Source organism: Gorilla gorilla, chromosome 11, assembly GCF_029281585.2.
Source record: "Gorilla gorilla gorilla isolate KB3781 chromosome 11, NHGRI_mGorGor1-v2.1_pri, whole genome shotgun sequence".
NCBI classification, from domain to species: domain Eukaryota; kingdom Metazoa; phylum Chordata; class Mammalia; order Primates; family Hominidae; genus Gorilla; species Gorilla gorilla.
This window is the reverse complement of record NC_073235.2, coordinates 108,540,509-108,562,913: the sequence shown is the minus strand read 5'-3', so window position 1 is coordinate 108,562,913 and position 22,405 is coordinate 108,540,509.

Sequence of the window (22,405 nt, the reverse complement as noted above, 5' to 3'; positions counted from 1 at the left end):
AAATGGAGACAGGGTATTTCTTGAGGTCCTAGGGTTTGCCAATCGCTAACGCAGGGCCCCACAGGCTCACACTTGTGGGGACTCGGGATGGTGCCATGAAGTACATCTTTCCCAGCAACAAAACTGCATATGCTTGGCTATTCTCGGGCAAGGGTTTGTTTGCCCTTTGCCACCCAGGGCCACTTCTGGGCTGACTCTGAGCTCCTCTTGCAGAAATGGCTGGCTGGTTTTGACAACTGGTATCTGCTGCCTTCTTTTACCTCTCACTGGTAAGGTGAGCCCAGATGTCAAGCGATGGGATTGCAAAGCTGAGCTCAAAGGCATCAATGTGCTCACCTTTGCAGGGTTGGATTCCGTTTTTCACTCCCAGAATGATGTGTGTCAAGTGTGTCAAACCATCTCTCTGGGACCTCTCTAAATTTGTTATTTTGGTACAACCTGAAAAAGTACGTTTCTTCTGCATTACTTCATTATCATTTAGGAAATTGCCTGTTCTCAATTATCCTGACAACTCAGGAGCTCATAGTCCTAGATTTTCTGTTTTAATCTCTATCTAGGCTTTTGAAAACATTTTAAATTCTTCAGGATGTCTGTACAATTGCCCTTTGTCTTTTTCTTTCCCTGCACCTTGTAACTTTTCAGGATGTGGTGTTATCTTTCTCATGAGAACTGGAATTTATTGCAAAGAGGCTCCCGTTGGTTACTTCATTTTGCCTAAGCCTAAGCCCCAGCCCTCTTCAGAGGAAAAGACTGTACAGTGAATGGTGGAAAGGAAAGGGAAAACCCAGGGAGCATTACTTTCTGGCTAGCTCTTTTTATTTTTATTTTTTTGAGACAGAATCTCACTGTGTCATCCACGCTGGAGTGCAGTGGTGCGATCTCAGCTCCCTGCAACCTCCGCCTCCTGGGTTCAAGTGATTCTCCTGCCTCAGCCTCCTGAGTAGCTGGAATTACAGAGGTGTGCCACCACGCCCAACTAATTTTTGTGTTTTTAGTAGAGATGGGGTTTCACCATGTTGGCCAGGCTGGTCTCGAACTCCTGGCCTTAAGTGATCCACCTGCCTCGGCCTCTCAAAGTGCTGGGATTACAGGCATGAGCCACTGTGTTTGGCCCTGGGTACCTCTTTTTTTAAAAGTCTTGATTTGACTTGATTGAACACTGTAGATTTAAAATCTCCCTCCTCCCAAATGTGTCAAAATATTGCTTAAAATACTATTTAACTAGGGTTAAAAAACTTTTTTTTTTTGGAGATGGAGTATTGCTCTTTAGCCCAGGCTGGAGAGCAGTGGCATGATCTCAGCTTGCTGCAACCTCCGCTTCCCAGGTCCTGGGTTCAAGCAATTCTCCTGCCTCAGCCTCCTGAGTAGCTGGGATTACAGGTGTGTGCCACCATGCCCAGCTAATTTTTGTGTTTTTAGTAGAGACAGAGTTTCACTATTGTTGGCCAGTCTGGTCTTGAACTCCTGACCTTGTGATCCACCCACCGTGGCCTCCCAAAGTGCTAGGATTACAGGCGTGAGCCACAGTGCCCAGCCAAAACTTTGAAACTATTTCATCAGTAGGATGAAATGATACATTAAATATTATATTGAGACAGTCATCACAGAATCTGGCAAGAGTATTACATTTTCCAGTGCTCCTCAGAGAGCTGCTACGGAGAGGTGGTGTCATCTGAGCACTATCTGGGCTGGCGTGGATGAGTAGGATGGCTCCAGTTCTTCACTCATACTTGCATCGCACGTGTGATGCATGACTTTATAGCCCTCCCATCTGATTCTGAGCTCAGACGTATGAACTGGCTTTGGCCAATAAGATGTTAACAAATGGGACACACCCAGCTACTTGAAAAGGACTTTCTCTCTTGCTCCTCTGCCACCACCATGAGAAGAACAAGGCTAGGCCAGAGGAGAGAGGTGTGGGCCACAGAGCTAAGCTGCCCTGGCTGAGCCAGTCCAGATGAGCTCAGCCCTGGTTGGACCCCAAATGCATAAGTGAGTCCAGATGAGATCAGTGAACCTTATAGATATGGGAGAAATGAATGTTAGCCTAGGCAATGTAGTGAGATGTTATTTCTACAAAAAATTTAAAAAATTAGCCAAGCCTGGTGGCATGAACCTGTAATCCCAGCTGCTTGGGAGGCTGAGGTGGGAGGATTCTTTGAGCCCAGGAGGCAGGGGTTGCAGTGAGCCAAGGTTGTACCACTGTCCTCCAGCCTGGGTGACAGAGTGAGACCCTGTCTCAAAAAAAAAAAAAAGTTTGCTATTATTTGGCACTGAGGCTTTGTGACTGGTTATTTTATGGCACATGGTTGTGTTATGGACTAAATGCTGTATCCTTCCCAAAATTCATATGGTGAAGTCTCTATTAGTCCATTTTCACAGTGCTGATAAAGACATACCTGACACTAGGGAATTTATAAAAGAAGTTTAATGGACTCATAGTTCCACGTGGTTGGGGAGGCCCCACAATCATGGTGGAAGGTGAAAGGCACATCTCACATGGCGGCAGACAAGAGAAGAGAGCTTGTGCAGAAAAACTCCCCATTATAAAACCATCGGATCTCATGAGAATTATTCACTGTCATGAGAACAGCACAGGAAAGACCTGCCCCCATGATTCAATTACCTCCCATTGGGTCCCTTCCACAACATGTGGGAATTCAAGATGAGATTTGGTTGGGGACACAGCCAAACCATATCAAAGTCCTAACCCCTAATGTGATGGTATTTGGAGATGGGGCCTTTGGGGACAATTAGGGTTAGAAGAGGTCAGGAGGGGAGTGCCCCCTGGTCTGAGGGGATTAGTGTCTTTTTAAGAAGAGACACCAGAGAGCTCAGTCTCTCTTACTTGCATTCTCTAATATCAGTAGGGGCCATGTGAGGACACAGGGAGAAGGAAGCTGTCTGCAAGCCAGGAAGAGGGTCTGCACCAGAAACTGACCATGCTTACCTTGGATGTCCAGACTCCAGAAGTGTGAAAAATACATGTCTATTGTTTTTTGCCCCCCAGCCTGTGGTGTTTTGTGACGGCAGCTGAGCAGACCAACACAGGTGGCAACAGCAAGCTCACACGGTGGCAGAGGGAAGACTGGGTCCTGGGCAACTTCCTGGAGTCTGAAGCTCTTTCCATACTTAGGCACACCCTCGAACCTTGTTCTAAATGCGTGTGCGAGTGTCGGAAACCACTCTCTTCCCTTTTCCTTCCAATTTCTGTGATATAACTTATTAATAAATTATTTTAGGCAGATAGGAAAAGGGGTCCTTGGGAAGTTTTCTTTTTTCTCTTTTCTTTTTTTTTTTTGAGACGGAGTCTCACTCTGTCGCCCAGGCTAGAGTGCAGTGCGGCGATCTCGGCTCACTGCAAGCTCCTCCTCCTGGGTTCATGCCATTCTCCTGTCTCAGCCTCCTGAGTAGCTGGGACTACAGGGGCCCGCCACCACGCCTGGCTAATTTTTTGTATTTTTAGTAGAGACAGGGTTTCACCGTGTTAGCCAGGATGGTCTCGATCTCCTGACCTCATGATCTGCCCGCCTCGGCCTCCCAAAGTGCTGGGATTACAGGTGTGAGCCACCGCACCCGGCCAAAGTTTTCATTTTTTAAAGCATCTCTGGAAAAGTTTCCTGTAAAGCCCCAGCTCTCAGAGCTATGCAAGCGCTGGCCATTAGAAACTGGGTCTGCCCAACACGGCAATTCCCACCCTCTTCTTTTTGCCATTGCCCCACATGTGCCTGGCAACATGGCTATATCCCCAAGTGTGTAGAACATCATAGTGCCCTGCATTTGCATATTAAAAGGCTAGGGTGGGAGGGCCAGCTTTTTCATGGGCTACGTGAATGACATGCCTAGTCAAACCAATCCCCTGAGACACTGCCTCCTCCAGCCTCTGTATATATACCTGGTTGGTATCGGTGGCAGGTGGGGTTCCCTCTCTTGGCTTTGGGCCCCCCCTCCCCGTCTCTGTACGGGGAGCTGCTTCCTTCTGCCTTCTCTTTTCTTTCTTGTCTATTAAACTCTCTGCTCCTTAAAGCTGTTACTAGGGGGTCCTTGCTCCCAGAGCTCCCAAGACGGCGGTGGGCGCTTCCAAGATGGTGGCAAGCCTTGTGTTCTCTGATCTGGGGTTCTTGGCCTCACGGATTCCAAGGAATGGAATCTTGGTCCATGCAATGAGTGTTACAGCTCTATTAGAAGCCGTGGGGAGAACCATGAAACCCAGTGACTAGTGTTCAGCTCGATTAGGATGAACCCAGGCACTTAGCCGTGCAGGAACAATGGCAAGCCTTTAGCCCGATCGGGAGCGGCAATGGGTGCCTCGCTGGATCAGGAGAGCAGCGGACACCCTGCTGGATCCCGAGGGATGGAAGTCAGCGGGGGGGGGGTCTGCGGTGGTGGCAAATAGTGGTGGACGGTGAGCCAAAGCTCAGCTCTAGCCGTAGCAAACACGGACCAGAAGAGAGTGCAGTTGCAAGATTTAATAGAGTGAAAACAGAGCTCCCATACAAAGGGAGGGGACCCAAAGAGGGTAGGCGTTGCTGGCTCGAATGCCTGGGTTTATATCCTGATCATTCTCCCTCCCGCTGTGCTCTCAGGTGATGGATGATTGGCTATTTCTTTACCTCCTGTTTTTGCCTAATTAGCATTTTAGTGAGCTCTCTTTACTATCTGATTGGTTGGGTGTGAGCTAAGTTGCAAGCCCCGTGTGTAAAGGTGGAAGCCGTCACCTTCACAGCTAGGCTTAGGGATTCTTAGTTGGCCTAGGAAATCCAGCTAGTCCTGTCTCTCAAAACCACTCCACGTGTGTCTGTGTCTTTATCTAATTCGACTGGAGACTAAGAACCTGGTGTTCCTCCACTCATTGGAGCTGCATCAGTTCTTCATTTGGTGCCCTCTCCTTGCCCACGGGCTCCAGGCTGAGGCTGGGCTCTTTGACACCGACTTGCCATCTGTATGCTGGGCCCGCGCTCTCTGCACAGACGGAGGCCAGGCTTCCGACCTTCTGATCATCTCCTCATTGCCAAGCATAACAAACCCTCCCAGGCTGCCGCACTTCTCCTTTTCAACTCCGAACTGTCTTTTCTTTCCTTTGTCCATTTCAAATGACAACCTGATAGAAAAAGGAAGAGTTGGAGATGTAGTCAGGGTACTTTCTGATTTCATTCTCTAATAAGTAGATATAATTTTTTGGGTAATTCCTACTTAAATAGAACTAAAACTGATGTTGGAGAATGGAAATAATTTGATAGAAACAGGTAAAAATGGTCAGAACAAAGGCCTCCCTGAGTAGCTAATTTTAAGCTTTGGGCATCACATTATAATTAGTGTTTACTTAGGGTTCATAAAAAGGAAAGAGAGGATTTGATCCCTGTCTGAGTTCCAATAAAGAGGTCCCCTCTATAGCCAAGAAGTGTATTAACCCTAGTTAGAACCCATGTGAAAAAATTGAATTCCATATTGTACTATTAAGATTGTACATATTGTCAGGCCTCTGAGCCCAAGCTAAGCCATCATATCCCCTGTGACCTGCACGTACACATCCAGATGGCCTGAAGCAACTGAAGCTCCACAAAAGAAGTGAAAATAGCCTTAACTGATGACATTCCACCATTGTGATTTGTTTCTGCCCCACCCTAAATGATCAATGTACTTTGTGATCTCCCCTACCCTTAAGAAGGTTCTTTATAATCTCCCCCACCCTTAAGAAGTTTCTTTGTAATTCTCCCCACCCTTGAGAATGTACTTTGTGAGATCCACCCCCTGCCCACAAAACATTGCTCCTAACTCCACTGCCTATCCCAAAACCTATAAGAGCTAATGATAATCCCACCACCCTTTGCTGACTCTCTTTTTGGACTCAGCCTGCCTGCACCCAGGTGAAATAAACAGCTTTGTTGCTCACACAAAGCCTGTTTGGTGGTCTCTTCACACGGATGCATGTGGCACATATAAAGGTTTACAATTAGGAAACTGTATAATCATATTTGTTTCATTATCTAATATTTATTAAATGATATATATTTTAAACATTAAAATGTAGTAAGTGGAATTAAAGAGTAAAGGAACTTAATCTTATGCCCAGGGACTTAAGGGCTACTTGAGGTTTTGCTTCTGAGGGTGCAGTTGGGAGGTGAGGATGGTCAATGTGAGATACCAGAGAAGAAAAGTGGAAGATCAAAAGCTTGTTAGTGTTATTTGTTGAAGGTATTTATCCCACTCTCTCCCCAAGAGGATTTAAGACTGCTTATTTAGTATTCTCTTTGGAGTTGGCATAAAAAATGGTGACCAAGAAGCAGCAAATTGTTGGAAATAAAGGTGAGGGTTGGAAGCCATGTTGGTGGGGCAGGGCAGATTTGGTACTTCTGGATGACCTTGAAAACCATTCTGTGCTATTCAGACTCTCAGATGAAAGAGCTTTCATCCACCCCATTCCTTTAATCCCCTTCACCGCCCATCATGAACGGGTGGAATCTTCCCTGGGACAGGGTGAGGAGGGGTTTCCTAGAAGCATCGGAATAATGTCAACAGAAAACTCTTTCATGCATTCAGTCCACTTGAGTAAGAACTGCTGGGCCCCACCATTGATGAACCTGACCTTAGACACAGTAATAGGGCAACAGCTGTTCAAGCAGGAGTATCTAAGCCTGTCCATGAAATTTGTGTATCTCTTCAAACATGAGAAATAATACAGTGATTTAGTCACACAGGGAATCCATTAGGCTTGGCAATTTGATTTCAACTTTCTTAAGATCTTTTCTTGAGGAGTTGGGGGCAGGGATGTCTTTACAGTTAGCATAATAGATCTGATTAGATTCCCCAGGGATTCCTGGCTTGTTCTTTGGGCGATTTTAAGAATATGATTTTTTTTTTTTTTTTTTTAACGTCAGTCTTGTCTGAAAAGAAAATAGGTTATGAGCTCCGATCACTTACCCTTTCAGATTAACATTGAAATGCTAGAGGTTGGAGTTCTGTCAAATGGGGCAGCAGAAAATATGGTTATCTCCAAACAGGGGAAGTGCAGATTAACAAATTTCATATCCAATAATATTTATTGAGTGTTTGCTTTGTTAAACTGAAAATTCTCCATTCTGAGTCAGTGAGTGTTCCAAGCTTCACAGAATAAATCTGTATTAAATGAAAAATAAATCAATTGTCACGGTCGTATAGCCCAGAAAATTTACAGCTGAAGTAAGACAGAGAAAAGTGACCCCCGCCTTCCTCTTTCCCACCGGCCCCCAGCATCCCTTCACACCGATCGGCAAGTGGCCTGGGCACACACAAGTCAGCTCAGGATTATTTCGGCTCTTGTGAAAAAGGCAGTAATGAGCTCACCATTAACTTTGTTTCATTGTATCAGCAGCAGTTCCGATGCAGAGCGTTAGAACTGGAAGCTCTGTGGCTTCATCCAGCCATTGCCTGGGCTAGCTGTGCTGCCTTTCTTTCGAAAATCTTTTAGTAACACAAGAAAATCAGACGATTGTATTTATTTTTCAAGTGATTTAATTAATTCCATTTAAAGCTTAAAAGAAGAGATCTTGGAGAATTTTTGGCAGCGCTACTCTCATCCACATTTCAAAGGGAAAAAAAAAAGATTATTTCCTATTCTAGAGTTTGGGGGGGGGGGGGCTTTTATTTTAACAGCCAAAAAATTGTCTTACTGAAGAATGAAAGAATTTTGCTACCAAGAGTCACAAGATGTGGGGAGTAAGACACCAGCTTAGGGACTGGACACTCTACCTTTGACCAGGAGTGATCCCACAGGCAAATCCACTTTTCTCCCATCTTCCCAACTAGAGCTTTTGGGGTTTGGCTCTCCGAGGTTCCTTCTAGCTTTACTGTTATATAGTGGCCCTGTGTCTACGTTCAGTAGCTGAACTAGCAATTAATTCTAGAAGGAAGTTGGAGACAGTGCAAGCTCCTTTTTTTTTTTTTTTTTTTTGAGACAGAGTCTTACTGTGTCACCCAGACTGGAGTGCAGTGGTGTGATATCTTGGCTCACTGCAACCTCTGCCTCCCGGGTTCAAGCAATTCTCCTGCTTCAGCTTCCCAAGTGGCTGGGATTATAGGTGTGTGCCACCACACCCAGCTAATTTTTGTATTTTTAGTACAGAGGATGGGGTTTTGCCATGTTGGCTAGGCTGGTCTTGAACTCCTGGCCTCAAGCTATCCACCCGCCGTGGCCTCCCAAAGTGCTGGGATTACAGGCATGAGCCACCTCTCCCAGCCACCAGTGCAAGCTTCTGATGGGGAACTGAGTTCTGCATAAGCCTCAGTGCCCCAGGTGCTTTCCTCCCTGGGTGCAGGTGCCCTCATAGGGGTGTATCTAGAAGAATGTTCCAACCTCATAGGAGCTGAGGGCTTTGTCTAGGAGACAATGCTTCCCTTTTGAAACTCGTGAGTCCCTCAAAACTTCACTAATTTGAAGTAATGGTGTAATCTTAGGACTAGAAAAATTGGGCCTAAGAATGTTAATGCTCATCCTGTCTTCATGGCTGTGTGTTTTCAAACCAAATCAATAGTGGAACAAGAATTTTCAAGCCCAGTGGGGGAGTTTTGGGAAAAAACGAGTTTCTTTTTTTCCGCTTTATTTGCCACAGTGAGATAGCCTAACTGCTAGTGACATACTCATCCAAAGAAAGGCCTTAAGCTCTAAACCTCACCTCTGGTAGAGACAGAGCTCATCAAATTCCTGTTTGGCATTAGCATGTACAGTACAGTGGAAGTGCTCTTATTTTTATTTTTTTATTTTTGGAGATTGAGTTTCGCTCTTGTCACCCAGGCTAGAGTACAATGGCACAACCTTGGCTCAGCGCAGCCTCCACCTCCTGGGTTCCAGCGATTCTCCTGCCTCAGCCTCCTGAGTAGCTGGGACTACAGGCGCCTGCCACCACGCCTGGCTTAATTTCTGTATTTTTAGTGGAGACACTATTTCACCACGTTGGCCAGGCTGGTCTCGAACTCCTGATCTCAGGTGATCTGCCCACCTCGGCCTCCTAAAGTGCTGGGATTACAGACGTGAACCACTGTGCCTGGCTTCTTATTTTTTTTATAGGTAAGAGTGACTAGCAGTTAGTTAATCAAAAAAGCTGATTGCAGTATGGAGAACATAAAAAAGATTACATACATGCCGTAAACCTTTGTGGTAACTTAAACTATATACCAATTTCATGGATGCTAAGACACACTTAAAAAAAATGTATATGTATATAAACATCTCTGAAATTGACATTGTTTTGTAATCACAGACAAATTCAAGATTTGGTTGTCATTGCCAGCCTTCGGCCTGTTAGTTAGCTCTTCCTGGTGGCACAACTGGTCAACTGCAACTCCTCAATGTTTTAGCCTCCGACCATTAAAGGACTCTTTGAGGAAGGAATATGAGTCCTGACTGTTGTTGGAAAACATTCCCTTGACACCTTCCAGCAAGATCAAGAACATGACAGCATTAAAACATGCTGAATGGGTTTCCAAGGGGCTAGAGAGAATTCTTAGAAACAATTGTGGAGTGCTCTTTGAAGAAATGCTGCATTGCTATCACCCTCGATGGCTCAGGGGAGGATATCAAGTTGAAAGGCCTCTGTGACTCCAGAAGGACAATGATGTATGGTAGGGTTGCGGAGAATTTTTCCTCCCTCTATGAATTTTCCCTCCCCTGCTGAAATGAGCTGATGATAGATTAACAGGAGGAAAGGTATACACATTTATTCACATGTGTAGGAATGGGAATCATAAAAACTAGGAGACTCAAAGAAAGGCCAAACAGCTGAAGCCTAAATAGTACCCTCTTCATAGAGGAGTGGGAGATAGGGTAATGGAGGCGATTTTGAGTGGTAATAAATGATCTTCAGCTCCCAAACAGACAGTGGCCTGAGACAAAATTCTTCTGAGCTCTGGGGGAGGTGGTGACAAATTATGGGAAGGTGAGGGGCAAAACTTCACTGTTAACAAAGGTTGTCTTGTTATGGAGAGAGTTTCACAGGTAATATCTGGGAGCTGCCCTCAGAAGAATAGAGGAAAAGTCTATCTGGGCCTGGCAATGACTTTTAGTCTTTTCTCTTCTCTGCTGTTTCCTGGTTATTTGATGAGATTCCTAGGAACAGGTTTTAAGACAATTGCATTTCTTCTGAAAGAAGTTTCCTCAGTCAGATAAGGACATTCCAGAGAGAGCCCCTCCTTGTGCTAGGGAAGAGGGGTGTGGCAAGAAACGAGAAGTTTAGAAAGTCTGTAACATATATGTATGTATGTATATATATGTTACATACTGATTTATCACAAAAATCTGTATTTTCTTTGTCTAAAACAATTCTTTCCAGAAGTATAAAATAAAAATTTTAAGTGATAAGAAATCTTTGATTATCATTTTGGCTGCAGTCATTCCTTCTTGGTGGCATGCATAAAATAATGTACATTTTAAAATCAATGGTTTCTCAGATTTGATGAAATACGGTAAGCATTTTTTTTCTCCAATCTTTTGATGCAGGAGCAATTTTCTTTGAACACTGGTTGGCATTCCCCTTTGTCTTTCTTGCTTCTTCTATAATTTGCACGTGCAATTTCTTTAAAGTGAAGTAAGAACTTAAAGATGGCAAACAAGAGCAGATTTCAGAAATACTTGGGAGGTAAGATCGGCAGACTTATCTATTAATTGGATGTGTCAGGTGAAAGAGGGAAGGAAATATGGATGGCTCCCAGGCTTCCGATCACAAGGGTTGGCAAACTATAAACCTAGGGCCAACTCTGGGTAACTACCTAACTACCTTATCTTAGTCCATTCAGGCTGCTGTAAAAAAAAGACCACAGACTGGGTGGTTTATAAACAACAGAACTTTATTTCTCATAGTTCTGGATGCTGGGAAGTCTGAGATGAAGACACCCATAGATTTGGTTCCTGGTAAAGGCCTGCTTCCTGTTTCATAGACTGTGCGTTCTTGCTGTGTCCTCATATGATAGAAGGGATGAGGGATCTCTTTTAATAGGGACACTAATCCAACCCTCATGACCCAATCACCCCCCAAAGGCCCTACCTCCTAACACCTTCACCTTGGGGGTTAGGATTTCAACATAGGAATTTTGGGAGGACATAAACATTCAGCCCATCTCACACCTGCTTTTGTAAATGAAATTTTATTGGATCACTACTACACCATTCATTTATGTATTGTCTATCATTGCTTTCACACTACTGTTAGCAGAAAGGGGTCCCAATCCAAACCCCAAGAGAGGGTTTTTGGATCTTGCCCAAGAAAGAATTCAAGGTGAGTCCACAGAGTAAAGTGAAAGCAAGTTTATTAGAGAAGTAAAGAAACTAAAGATTTGCTCACGCCTGTAATCCCAGCACTTTGGGAAGCTGAGGCGGGTGGATCACTTGAGCTCAGGAGTTCGAGACCAGCCTAAGCAACAAGGGGAAACTCTGTCTCTACTAAGAACACAAAACTTAGCCGGGCATGGTGGCAAACACCCGTAGTCCCAGCTACTCTGGGAGGCTGAAGCAGGAGGGTTGCTTGAGCCTGGGAGGTGGAGGTTGCAGCACATCACTGTCACTGCACTCTAGCCTGGGAGTCAGAGTAAGACCCTGTCTCAAAAAAAAAAAAAAAAAAAAAACCCAAAATAAAAATAAAAACCCACAAAACAAAAGAATGACTACTGCATAGACAGAGCAGCTTCAAGAGCTGCTGGCTGGCTATTTTTATGGTTATTTCTTGATTATATGCTACACAAGGAGTGGATTATTCATGAGTTTTCCACAAAAGGGCAAGCAATTCCCAGAACCGAGGGTTCCTCCCCTTTTTAGAGTATATAGGGACATTGCCATGACATTTGTAAACTGTCATGGCGCTGGTGGGAGTATCTTTTAGCATGCTAATGTTATTATAATTAACATATAATGAGCAGTGAGGATGACCAGAGATCACTCTCATCACCATCTTAGTTTTGGTGGGATTTGGCCGGCATCTTTACTGCACCCTGTTTTATCAGTAAGGCCTTTATGACCCATACCTTGTGGAGTTGCTCTGGTTTGAACGCCTCTGACACTGAGGCAGGAGAATAGGGTCTGGAGGCAGGGAACCTAAGGTCAATTCACGCTGACTTCCTAGAAGTAAATCAAAAGGAAAACCCCAATTTTCCACACCCAAGTAACAAAAGGACCAGCGGCTACTCCCTTTGCAGCCACTCCCCTACCCCCGCCCCCACCTTTTTCTGTGTGGCAGATGAGAAATTGAAGGTACCTCTGATTGGTCCCCGCCTGCAACCAGTAAGGCTGGTTGCAGGCCAAGTCTTCATTTGCATAGGAGTATAACTTTGTAACTTCACTTCAGCCTCTGATTGGTCACTTTCTGCAACCAATCAGACATTTGCATAAGGGGTAACTTTATAACTTTGCTTCAGTCTCTGATTATAACTTTGCTTCAGTCTCTGATTGGTTCCTTCCTGCAACCAATCAGACTGATCATAGGCCACTACTTCATTTACATACTTGTACACCAAGTAACCAATGGAAAACCTCTAGAGGGTATTTAAACCCTAGAAAATTCTGTAACTGGGCCCTTGAGCCACTTGCTTCTGCCTGCTCCCACCCTGTGGAGTGTACTTTCATTTTCAAGAAATCTCTGCTTTTGTTGCTTCATTGTTTCCTTGCTTTGTGGGTTTTGTCCAATTCTTTGTTCGAGATGCCAAGAACCTGGAGACCCTCCACCAGTAACAACACTACAACAGCACAGATGAGTAGCTGTGACAGAGGCCCCAAAGCCCAAAATATTTATTTTCTGGCCCTTTACAGGAAAAGTTGGCCAACTCGGACTAGCGGAATGCTGGCATTCCCGAATTAGTATAATGCATATGAGAGGAAGAGCAATTTACAGGGAAAGATGATGAGTTTGTTACATTGAGCTTCTCTTATGCATCTGTCTACAGATGAGCAATGTATTTAACGAGAAATCTCACATTCATTAAAACGAAGAACTGAACCAAAGGCAAAGATGTTTATAAGGGTTCTGGAAAGAGTGCTAACACAGAGACAGATACCTTTGATGCTGGCTCTGAACTTGTAGCATGGGAGAGAGAAAACCTCATATTCAAAGGGTTTCATTTCTAGCTCCCGATGAGGCATAAAATGTACCAAAAACATAAACAGAGTACTTCCTCCAGGAGGCCTGAAGACAGAATGGAGACATATTCCTGCACATGTGGAAACTGAGAACTCAGCTTATTACCAGCAGCTATTTAGGGCGATTCTGTGCCAATGATATGCTTAACAGAGCTCTCCAATTAAACATTATCTTGATGAATGTGCTCTAATCAACACCCAGAAAATTACGTCTGAAAGTTGGTTTTATATATACTTTATCCTCTGAAGGTGAAGTCAGAAGCTGTTATTTTAGTTGGTTTTACTGGGAACCTGAAAGAAAGTAGAGCTGACAAAATAATGTGAAAAAATGATTTGTAAGAAGCAAGACAATCAGTTTAAAGGACTCCTTTGCCTTCCGGTCCCTCCAGGTTAGGATGTAGGAGTGGATTTTATGCATAACAAAAGGTCAGTCATTTCTGGGCTCCAGAAGGATTAGGGGATTGTCTGATGACATCAGCCTCTTTCCTTCCTGCTGACCATGGCCTTATTATTACAGAAAACGGGAAGGTCTGGGGGAAGAGCAGATGGATTTGGGGGATGGGGTTGTGGGGAGTCAGAAACACTGAGGTTTAATCTCAGTTTGGAAATCGCATGGATATCCGGGGAGGAGAGGCCAGTTGGAAAACTAAAACTGGCAATTGAAATTCATTAGGCAACTTGAGTGAGTTCTGATCAAACAGAGTAGAATTACCTGCGTTGTGAAAAATCAAAGAATGCCAGGCAAAAAGAAAGCACAGATGAGATAAATAGATCAGCACTAGCCCTCTTCTGGGAAGACTTGCTAGGGTATTAATAACCTGATTGAGCTTTTGATTTTTGTGACTGTCTCCAAAATGAACGATCTGTTCACTGTGGGATGAGGATATGCCAAACCGAGTTCACCAATTCACCCCAGATAAGTGGCTCTGTCTACACCTCAAGGCTCTCAAGTCTGGGTGTCCCTTTCAATTCCTTGAACTTTCTGCAGTTTTGGGATAAAGGAGGTGACTGCAGTGCCTCCTGGGAGTACAAGGAGGATCCTTCACAGCTATCAGCTGTTATCAACTGTGTCAACAGGGCATTTATTTCTCAAGGCTGGGTCTCGAAGAGAGTTGTAAATATTTGGAATGGGAAGGCGATAGGAAAAAAATGAAGCATTTAAACCAGCCATCTTTGTTAGACTAACAGGCGGCTGTGATTGCCTCTTCAAGGTAACCTTTGGACACAGGTTTATGGAAGTGTGGAGAAATTCCCGGGCACCTGGCAGTGCCAGTTCCTGTGTGTGCATGGCTTGTTGGCGGCAATTACTGAGCGCGGGAAAGGGATTGCATTATTAATATATGAATTATTAATTATTATAATTGCATTTGTCATTTATTGAGCACCAGCCATGCACTAGAAGCTGAGCAGATCTTAAGAGTCCCTGCCCAGTGGGGGGTGACTGAGGTAATTACATTTGAAATAGCTGCAGTCACAGGCTCACCGTACAACTGGTGGCATATACTAAGTGCATGGTATAGCTCCTGTTCTTTTACTCTGTCTAGAGCCATATATCCTCATATGCTTTTTCTAATTTGTTTGTGTAAAGATGGGGGACAAGCTATTTGTCAAGATGAAAAATGCTGCATCAAGTTATTTTAATTAGTATTTATTATATCTTCCTACTGGCAATAAGAGACCAAATGAGAAAATGCTTCCACGACAAAACACATGCAATCCTTTTTTTTCTGGCCAGCCACCTCTTGAATGAGGGCTGAGGGGTCAGAAGGGGAATCCACACAAGGGCAGGGGGACTAACCCTGCTGTGTCGGGAAACCACCTCTGGGCTCACCTAAGTCATGGGTATCCTATTTGCCTGGCACAGGCAGCACATCCTAAGAGTTAATGTTAATATTTAACTGTTAATGCGTAGAGTCCAAGGCTAGGCACGGTGGCTCACGCCTGTAATCCCAGCACTTTGGGAAGCTGAGGCGGGCAGATCACTTTAGTCCTGGAGTTCAAGACCAGCCTGGGCAACATAGTGAGACCCTGTCTGTGAAAATAAAAAATATATAAATTAAAAAATCAAAACAACAAAATACATAGAGTCCTACATGTTAAGACTGAAAACAATTTTAGAAATCACCTTGCTCAACCATCTCATTTTGCAGATTTGGAAACAGGCTCAAAATGTCACACAATCTGCCTGAGGTTATGCATTCAAAGCTGAGCTCGGGCTACAACTGGAGCAGGTCAATCCATTGGTCAGGACCTCACTGCTTGACAATGGTGTTTACTCTCTTTAGAGAAGGAGCTAGTATAGAGTTGGATTCATGAATTGGAGAGGAGAAGAATCAAGTCCAAGTCATGTGGGTCAGTTGTAAGAGTTTTCCATGCAGACACTATGGGTGGTTCTTTTCCCTGTTTGCTCTTTGTTCATCTGAGAAAAAGGTGCCATCAGTCATATCATTCATTACATACAATGATTCTCCAGTCTTCAGATGCAGTAATATCATTCGTTACACAAAATGAATCTCTTCAGATTCTTCCTGAGGGGTTCCTACCTTCCTATCCTAGGTTCAGTCTAGGGAAGGGGTTGTGAGGGTCTGAAAGTCACTGCCCTACCCGAGTCTCATCTATCCATCGAGAAGAGCAGGTTTCCCACCCATCGTATCAGGAAGATGGTCAGGGGCCATGGTTGTCAGGGCTCCAGAGTGTGACTTCATTACCTGCCACTTTGGCAGTGTTTCCAAAAGGTTCAGAGAAGCACAGGGGGACTGAGCCGCATTTTGGTCTGAACCTCTGTACATCATTTGGGGCTTCCCAATCGCATAACACTGCGAGCTTGAGACCTCACAGGATACATCTGTCTTTTTGTCCAGGCATGGTGGAGATGGTCGTCTGTGCACTTTACCTCCTCACCTTCCTGATGAGGCCAGGCTGTCCTTATAGTGATTTGGAAGAAGGACTGCAAAACGACCATCTCTAGCTGAGGGCTGTTCTTTTCCTGAAATTTTCACAACATAGATGCTGTATGTTCCTATTAGTCTTAATAAGCACTCTGCTGGGGATGGTGGACAGCCTCTTGGGTGAACATTTGCTTATTGCCTCTTCCTAAAGGGCCGTAGTGGGGCATATTAATAAAACATATGCCGCCTTCACTAAATGGGATCTTTATTTACAATGGGAATTAAAACATGGGGATATTACCTATAGCAGGCCTTCGCCATTTGTTTCTATGCATTTCTGAGAACACTCCACATATGTTTCTAGATTCTTCATCTTCCAGGTGAAGACAAGTCATGAAATCTCTGCATTAAACTGCTCATGTAACCTGGAAATGATTATGTTGGAGTTTCAGATCCAAATCCAAGCCTCCAGTTTCTTTGCACTTCAGTACTATTTTTTCTTTTCTCCTAGCTAGACTTGAAAATATTAGCTTGCTGGACCACCAGATATGTCTGCCATTTTGAATGTCTACTTCTTTATTCATATTGTAACCAATGCCAGCTAAGACTGTCCTTACACAGTTGTATAAATGACCACATTCCCATCTACTTTGTAAATGCTTTGGCATTCAGAATGCATATACATTTTATTGTATTTCCCTGTATTACGGCTTTTCCACTGGGAGATTAAGAGGCTAATTCAGAGCCATGTGATTACAGGAAGATGTGTGAGGAAGGCAACAGGGATACTATTCTATAAGGTCCGCTGGGCCCAAACAAGGAATCCATATGTTTCCATTTCCCTAATAGGCAGAGAAAATAAAAAACAAAGAGGCCTAGAGACACGCACCTGCACAAGCAACTGAGCAGAAGTAACCTATAAACACATGAAAAGCAGCTCTCCAACAATTCCATCTGCATTTTATTGAAAGAAATCTTTGAAAAGGAGAGAGAGAAGGTACAATTTACAAGAACCATGGTATAAATCCTGCCACAGTGCCAATTGCTAAAAGCACTGGAGCCTGGGAAGGAGGGAGAAATCCATTCATTCACTGCCCCCAGAAAATAGGCATCCAGGCTGTGGCATACCTCATGCACCCCGTGGGATTTACACCTCTGACTGGCTGATTGCATGAATCACCTTGGATTGATTGCTTCTATATAGAATGTTTCTTTATAGTGTATACGCCTTCTCATCGCAGCTCAGCTCAATTCCATTCTGCTGAGCCTCTTCGGGACACTTTCCATGAGAGATGCAGGAGAAGGTAATGTTGTGTTTGTTGGTTTCTCTGGTACATTTCAGGACTGATTTACTCTTATGCCGGGTGCAGAGGGAAATTCCATCATTCCCACATCAGGTGAATCCTAAATCAAGCAGCCCCATCCCCATTTCTACAAAGGACCATGCACTTTTCTCTTTCTGTATTGTTATTACCCTTTAAAAAATCCCTCATGGACATGCATATGTCTTTTTCCTTTCCTTTCCTCTCGCTTCTCCCTTTTTTCATGGGAAAATAATTTTGTCCATCTGATATATCACTCAGCATGTCTGGTATTAATGCTTAAGGCGGCTGCTTTCAAGGTTGATGTTTGCTTCTCTTTATGTTTTTTATTAGCTCTCCCTGAGACACTGGGTTTCTCTTCCAGGGCTGTCTATCTGTCTCAGCCTTTTAAGGGTTTTGATCACTCTTGTAGTTGTTATTTTTCCCCGCTGTTGTCCTCATTCCCGGTGCTCAGGCCACAGAAGATCTCTTTGGAAAACCTTTCAGATCATCGGAACTGGCCACACTAGACTGAAGATTTGAGAGACGCAGAACTTGAGAATGCTCCAGGGTCTCTCGGACAGAAGCACCACGGAGCAAACACCGGGAGCCCAGCTCCCGTCGCTGGCAGCGCTCCTTGGCGTGTTTTCATGTTGCTGGCGGGCACTAGGTGGCGCTCCAGGCTCGCTCACGGGAGGGAGGATGCCCGGCTGTCTCGAGAAGCGGCCCCAGACCGGGAGGGACCCTGCCCGACCCCTCCACCCACGCGGGAAGTCCCGTAGCCCACACAGCCGTCTGGGTGTCTCTCGGGCTACCGTGTTTCCACCCTTCTCTCAGACTCTCACCCGTGTAGACCTGTCAGGGATGAGCCTCCAGGATTGTGGAGGGCATGGGCTGGGGCTGGCCTGAAGGATTTAAACAAATGTTGGTCTTCCCCCAAGGCCTGAAATCTCTTCAGTTCATTTCTTAACATTAGTGTGGAATACTCTATCCCGGTTACTTATTTTTACCACGAAGAGGAGGTTTCTATGAAAGAAAGAAAGGGAAGAAAGGGAAGGAAGGGAAGGAAAGAAGGGAAGGAAGGGACTTACTTAAGAGCCCGTGGGAGGCAGCTATGGGAAGATGACGTGAGCCTGTTTTCTAAAGTAAGAGAGTGTGCAGGTTGCTTAATCTCCTTGGCTCTCTGGACCTCAGCTTTTCTCTGTAAAATGGGAACGATAACGCTGCTGTGAAGATCAAATCAGACTCAATGTCCTTGAGGTCTCTCTCTCTTTCTTTTCAACAGGGTCTTACATTCTGCCACCCAGGCTGGAGTGCAGTGCTGTGATCACGGCTCACTGCAGCCTTGACCTCCTGGGCTCCAGCGATCCTCCCACCTCAGCCTCCCAAGTGGCCTACCAACTAGCAAATTTTTGTATTTTTGGTAGAGATGGGGTTTCATCATGTTGCACAGGCTGATCTCAAACTCCTGGGCTCAAGCGATCCGTTCGCCTCGAGCTCCCAAAGTGCTAGGATTACAGGCGTGAGCCACCGCGCCCGGCCCGCTTTGTTTTCATGCCATCAATCTCTCCTGGTTTTTATTCTCTTTCTCAGGCTTTTAAAACGTCTCCTTTGTGGATTTTTTTTCCCTTTCTACTTTTTCTTAAACGTGGGTGTTTCCTGGGTTTTAGCCATACCAATTTATTCTTTTGCTGTGGTGCTTGTTTTAAATAACCCCGTGTGCTTTCTCTGGAGAACATCGACTACCAGGAGTCAGCTTCCCCTGCTGGTTCCTAGATCCCGGCCCACTTCCCGCCTCTCTCCAGGGCTCTGGATCCAGAGGTCAGCTGCCCACGGCGCCATTCCACAGAGTCCTCCCGGGAGTATTTCAAGCTCAGCATGCTCTGACCTGACTTGATGCAGTCTTCTTCTCCATTGCCCTGCTCCTGAATTTCCTACCTCACCCATGATACCATTTGCTACCAGGCTTCCAAGGCAGACCCTGGGCGCCACCCTTGCCTCCTTCTCCTCCTTTATTCCTCACAGCCAGTAGGGAATACAGTCAATACAGAGCTTTCCATCTGTACCCCTTCCCCACCTCCCCACAGCCCCCCAGGTGGGCACCCCCCACCTGCTTTCCTTGCCTCCAGTCTCCTCCCTCTGCCATCCTTCCATCCCGTCTCCAAATGCACTCAGAAAGAACTTGCTAAATCAGCTGGGTGTGGTGGCATGCACCTGTAATCCCAGCTACTCGGGAGGCTTGGGCAGGAGAATCACTTGAGCTGGGAGGCAGAAGTTGCAGTGAGAAGAGATCACACCACTGCACTCCAGTCTGGGTGACAGAGCAAGACTCCATCTAAAAAAAAAAAAGAACTTGCTAAATGTGGATGTGATGGTGTCACTCCTCTGCTTCTCATCCTGTTGTGATTTTTGTGATGAAAACCAATCACAAGTCTTATAAGCTCTAACCCCTGTGGCTGTCATCCCGCTCCCCCAGGCCCAGGAGCTCGCTCTCTTCTCCTAGAATCACAACTGGGCCCCCAAGAATCTTCCTCAGCTGACCTCTCTCCCTGCCTGGGTGTGGAGTGGGGCTCTTCTGTCGTTGTGTCCATCATGCTGCATTGTAATTTTCCTAGCCGTGGCCTTGCTGTGTTTTCACTGTTCTTTCTCCCAGCATGGGGGCTCCATAGGGCAGAGCTCTGAGGTCTTCCTGGCACACAGTACATGCTCAGGGGTGTCGGCTGGAGGCACACTGAGTGACTGAGGGCACTGGACTCTGCCCACTAGCTTCACTGGGTTCAGTGAGAATGGAAGCGTGTTGTCCGGTGGAATATCTGATGTGGGGAAGAGAAAGGTGAGTTAGACGCAGAACCTGCCCTCAGTGAAGACACATCCTGAAAACTGCATTGATGCAGCTTCATTCAGGTTTTCAGATCCCACTGAAGAGCCATGCCACATTATCCACCTCCCTATCCACTTCTGCACAAGTCTTTTCCATGGCTGGAAGCTACTGAGGGGCCCTTCTGTTTCTTCGGGCTCAGCCTTGGGTCTGGAAGGACTCAAGCACTGCCCGTAGGCACACAGACTCAGGGTTTGCAGGCCGAGTGAATGGGCCTTCCAGACTCTGGAAGGCATCTCTGGCTGTGAAGAACTTCCTCTCACCCCCCTCCCTAGATGCTTAAAGTCTCGATCACATTCCATTAGAGCTGTTTGGAGTTGATTTTCTGGCAATGTCTCCCAAGTGGCAGGGTATCATCTATAGCTCAAGACTTTTTTTATGCTTAGGTTCATTTAATCATAGCCAAGGGTCTCCTAGTTCATTGGGATCAATATCCTGACAGGATGCAATCCATCAGCTTGGGCAGCATGCCGAGGGGTGGGCTCTGAGCATCCTGGTGCCCAGGGTGGTCCTGGCTGTGCCAGGCAGAAGCCCGTGTGGCCTCCCTATGCCTCAGTCAGCAGGGCCCGCCATGCTGGTGAGGAGCCAGACATGCCTTAAAGTGGTGCCCGGTCCCCAAGGCCCATGGGAGCTTGGATGCCTTCCATGGTGTACCTGCTGGGTGAGATGTGTCCCTTCCAGGATGCTGTGTATGGAATCAGAGATGTGAGGCTTGAAGAGCTCAGCACCCTTGGGTCATCTCGCCTTCCCTCCCACCAGGCAGAGCATTCCCCAGAGTGTCTTTCCGTCTTTCCTCAGCTCTGTCCAGCACAGTTATAGGAGTCTCATGTGACTGAGTTTCAGCCACTTTCCTTGAGGGAAAAATTCCACACTCATACACAGTTGGTGGTTTCAGAAAACGTGCAGCATCATATGATGGATGATGTGGGGGCAGAGAGCATTCCCTGGTTGAGTACTTTGCTGTTCAAAAGAAAAAAAAAGACCTTAACTGTCTCCCTCTCTTTTCATTTTTTTTTCTGTTTAAAAATTAAACAGGTTATGGCCAGGTGCAGTGGCTCATGCCCGTAATCCCAGCACTTTGGGAGGCTGAGGGGGGCGGATCACCTGAGGTCAGGAGTTCAAGACCAGCCTGGCCAACATGGTGAAACCCTCTCTGTACCAAAAAATAGAAAAATTAGCAGAGCATGGTGGCACACACCTGTAGTCCCAGCTACTAGGGAGGTTGAGGTGGGAGAATTGCTTGAACCTGGGAGGTAGAGGTTGCAGTGAGCCAAGATCACACCCCTGCACTCCAGCCTCACTCAACAGAGTGAGACCCTGTCTCAAAAACCTCACAAGTTAAATTGCCTGAACAAGTGCTGGTTCATATCTAAATATCATAGCCTTTAGAGTCTCTCTCTGGCCTTGATTCTCCTCCACACTTAGGTCTTCCACAATTTCAAGTCCTTTTCTTAGAGTGCCTTCCTGAATCCTTTACATGCTGGATTTTTGTGAGTGTAGCAAAAGTAAACTCTTACGGGTGTTCCTTTTTATCTTCAGCCCAGTTGATCTAAATGTATGGTTACTTGAAATTGGGCTGACCTGGGTTGGAATCCTAGGACTCTTCTTTTTACTGGCTGTGTGATCTTGAGCCACTTGCTTAACTTCACAGATGAATAACTTCCCGGGGCATCAAGTTCTTCATCTGTGATGTGCGGTTGACATTTCATTGGGTGTTTGGGAGTATTTCATGTGACATTGCAGGTACTGTGCTTAGCAGAGCACTTTGCACATTTCAAAGATCCTTCTCACTAATATTTACTTGATATAAAAATGGCAATGCTGGGGAGGCCCAGAGAGGCGTCTGATTTCTGTTCTGGGAGGGGACTGATGTTCTTCAAGGAGAAAGAAACTCAGAAGTTAGAGTCAAGAGCCCTAGCTCTGCCCCTGACTTCCTTTGCAGCCTGGGCAAGTTACAGAACGTCCCCTGGCCTTGTTCCTGGTCCGTGAAAATGGTGGTTGGAAAGGTTTAATGAGATGATGTCAATAAGAGTGGGTAATTAGTTCACACTCCACTTAAAAGACTAAGGAAAAGCTGTAGAAATAGCTGCTTGTTTCTTCTCTCAGCTCTGTCACATCCTCCTTTTCTCCTGGATGGCGGCTGGACAACAGCAGCAGTGGCAACAGGTGTGGACTCTGTGCTGAGCTGTTTCATGCAACATCACATTTCATCTCCACCATCACCAGGGCAGGGCTGCTGTTT